The sequence below is a fragment of the Artibeus jamaicensis genome, unplaced genomic scaffold (assembly GCF_021234435.1).
Source record: "Artibeus jamaicensis isolate MK-2021 breed Jamaican fruit bat unplaced genomic scaffold, CSHL_Jam_final contig_1127, whole genome shotgun sequence".
In the NCBI taxonomy this organism is placed as follows: domain Eukaryota; kingdom Metazoa; phylum Chordata; class Mammalia; order Chiroptera; family Phyllostomidae; genus Artibeus; species Artibeus jamaicensis.
Genome location: NW_026521219.1, coordinates 822,634 through 826,311, shown reverse-complemented (window position 1 = coordinate 826,311; position 3,678 = coordinate 822,634).

Genomic DNA, 3,678 nt, shown 5'->3' with positions numbered 1-3,678 from the left:
TCAATGTGGAATTGGAGATGAAGCAAATAATTAATAGGTGATTTTAAATTGGGACCCCAGCTCATAATAACATTGTTCCCTCTGAGTGGTCCTCACTTGTGGGATCTCCGGTTCCCTAGTCCCTGGTGATAATTTTGCTGTGTTTGTGGATGGTGCTCGAGTGACACAAAGAAGAACTATTTAAAAGAGGGGGCTCATCTAGAAACAGATGACAGGATGATGAAGAGAGAGCCCCATCATCCCATGACTTTAAGATTCATCTTATCAGACCTTTATTTTTCATGTCTGTTGAGTCTCTTCTTGCCCATGGATTTAATCACCTCCCGTGGATGTGTACCACTGTCTCAGCAGCTGCACATTCACCTTTTCTGAACCACAGCTCTGAGACTAAAGGACAATCTTGGCTCAGAGAGTAACCTAGGTCATTCACTCACAGCTGCGGTACTAATGCCATCCCACTGGTGGGTTCTAGTCTTCGTATGTCTCAACCCAAGGAGAATTGCAACACTATTTCTCTTGGCTTTTCAAAATTTTCCATAGAATGAGAGGCATCATATTGGTTAAACAGGTCACTCAAAACATGCCCCTGATGTAAAAGGATATATTTTTGCAGTCCCATTTCAAAGTTAATGACACACAAAGCAAAGAATGTGCAAAAATAACAGTGAAGTTTGGGTTCTGCTCAATAAAAACAAGTGACATCCAAATTTAGGTTCTTGCCACGTCATTAGCCAAGCTCCAGTTGTTCCTAGGTATCACAGCACATATGGTCTGTGAGATCACCCACGGTCTGCAGGCCCCCTATTAGATGACCAGATGGACGGACTGAAATCCTAGGGAGCAAGAAAGCTATGCAGACACCGCTTTGCCCAACACTGCAGAGCATCTTTGCTTCGTGTATTCACCAAGGCGCACCTTCCCTAATTATAGTTGTTTTAACCTATAATTGGGCATACTATTTTAAAACACTTAATTTTCAGAATATATTTAAGCTCTTTCCCCTGACTATACCCATTGCCATTTCACTGAATAGAAACAATAATAACAATATGTTATTAACTGACATTACAATTAAGTTTTATAATTTTAATAGTATTCATTTTAGATTTTTAGGCTGGATAAAATTGTAATATTTCTCCTCATTTAAGTATTCAGCTAAATACTATTTGAAAAAAATTTCTTTTCAAGTTATTTTGTGTATATTAAACTATTAAATGAAAAAATTACTCAAATATTTTATTTTAGCTTTTATAGTTATATAGTACCCAGAAATTATATATTTTATAAAAGACAGTTGTATAATATATATCTGTGTGAATATATATTGATATACACATACAGATACATGTTGAACTTATAAAGGAAGAAATTAGTAAGATGATTTAAGAGTAACTATGCACCAGGCCTGTGTTTTGAACTTTTAATATATTATCTCATCTAATGTCTGCAAGATAGGTGAATTAAACATAAAATGAGGACTCAAATGTTTAGCCTGCATTTTAATCTGTTAGATTTTTATTAGGTCTTTCATTCTTCAAGTAATATATGAATTTACAAATTACTTATGAGGATTTGTAGTATATAAGAATTTTGTAGTGGGTGAATTATCTTCAAACAGACACAATTATGAGGAAAGATCCAAGAGTGAAAAAAACAGTGCCCTTTAAGTCAGATCAGTAGCGACTTCTAATATTGTTGTGTAATCTTCAGCAAATTACTTAATTTTCTCATCACTAAAATGACACACTAATATTCATTGACAGGGTCGTCTTACAGACTGTTTCAGATCACTTACGAAACACTTTTGACCCACAATACACACTCATCCAGTGAATGTAGGCTCCTTCCTCTTATCAGCTATAATGTTTGGCAATTTTCATAAACTCTTGGAGAGTAATTTTCCCTCAAGTATGGGGTAATAATTTCTATCTCCAGAGTAATTGTAAAAATTAGAAAGGATTATATGAGTAAATTTATCTTAATATACAATAAATTGTTATTTCTGCTGCATTTAAGTCAGATCACATGTAGGAAACAATATAAACAAATTAACAATATAACAGATAAACAATATAAAACATGTATAGAAAATAATAGAATGACCACTTCTAACCAAAATTCTGTTATTAACTAAAAGTCATTATTATTGTGGATATTTGATAGTGAACTGAAAGTCATTACTTTCTTATCCTGACCCTCAAAATAAATGTTATCGAGTCTGTTTATATTGTGACCTGGGATGACAAATCTTAAAAGGTTCAAGAGGAGTGAGGCTTTCCTATCGGTAACATTTTTTGATTAAAGAATTCCAAGTGCATGGGTCCAAAGGGCAGTTAAGAGAGACCTTGACCTGTACTAGTATTACCTGATCATAGATGAGTTGAAACAAAACCATTCTGCCCCTGATTCTGGAAAAAAACCTATGGCTCTCATCATTACTGGGCTTGCAGAACTTAATTACCGTTTGGATGTGCCCTCAAAGGGTAGCATTTTTACCCATATTTGATTAGATAGTTTTCAGATGTGCTCACCCATTGGTTGTCAAGTCTAGTCTTGTAGTCTCAGGAGGTCATGTGTCATGTTCAGCTGCTTGCTGCTTGCGCTCCCACAAGGCTGGCAGGATTTGTGACTGGCCGAATGGCTTGGTCAGAGTTGGGTGGAGGTGTCTGGCTGATTAAATCCCTTCTCAACTTACTGTTTGAAGACTGTCCAGTCCACCCACTTCCTCCATTTAGTGTTCTGGCCTGGCCATTTCCCTTCAGCCTCTGTTTCCACACAGGACCTGACAGCTGGCCCTCCGCAGCTCGATTCAGCATCCACATTCCATGGGACTTCTGGGTAGCTTGGAAAGGCTACAATGATTCATGCTTTTAATTGTTCACTAAGCCTTTGAGTTAATATTGCTAAGACCCAGATTGTTTAAGGCAGGCTTTACAAAATATCGCTTTCCAGAGTCCAAAACTAAGAGCAAAGGCAAGAGCCTCCCCCCACTGTACCACCTATCCTGAGACTGACTCACGAGCTTGTAGTGACCTCTAAACCCATAACAAGGAAAACCTGGACATAGGCAACTGATGAGCTCTCGCATCCTTGTGCCTTTTCCATTTGTGCCACAGTCCCCAAGCACGGGAAAGAGCCTGGTTTCCTCAGACTTATCTGTGTTAAATCTTTCTCCTCATTCCAAAGACAACTTAAACCCTTGATATGGTAAATGAGGGCAAAAGAAATTTGCAAAATCCTTTTCCGGAAAAATAGCATGGCTTGAAATGATATTGTCCTACTCTGAGTGCCCAGAACTGCATATTGCCTATATTTTCTCTCTGGATTCATCTTGCCTTAGTTTCTCCCTCCCATCTCCTTCCTCCATATGATGGTTCTAGGCTAATTAGGGTGATGTTCCTAGTCATGAAAGAAGAGTAAAAGAGATATATTATTAATCGCTCTTAGATATAATCCTTTGTAAACACAGATCTTGGCTTAATGAGGACACAGCCTGGAAATCCTTTTTCTTTATTATCACTTTAATCTGCCAAGCCTAGCAAGCTAGAGTTAATAACAGAAGCTACACAAAAATGTATTAACATTACATATTAGTAGTTTTCCCAACACAAAATAGCTTTTTTTTTTCATTTTCTCTTTAAAACACTCTCTAGTGTCCACTGTGCTCCTGTTGGTAGC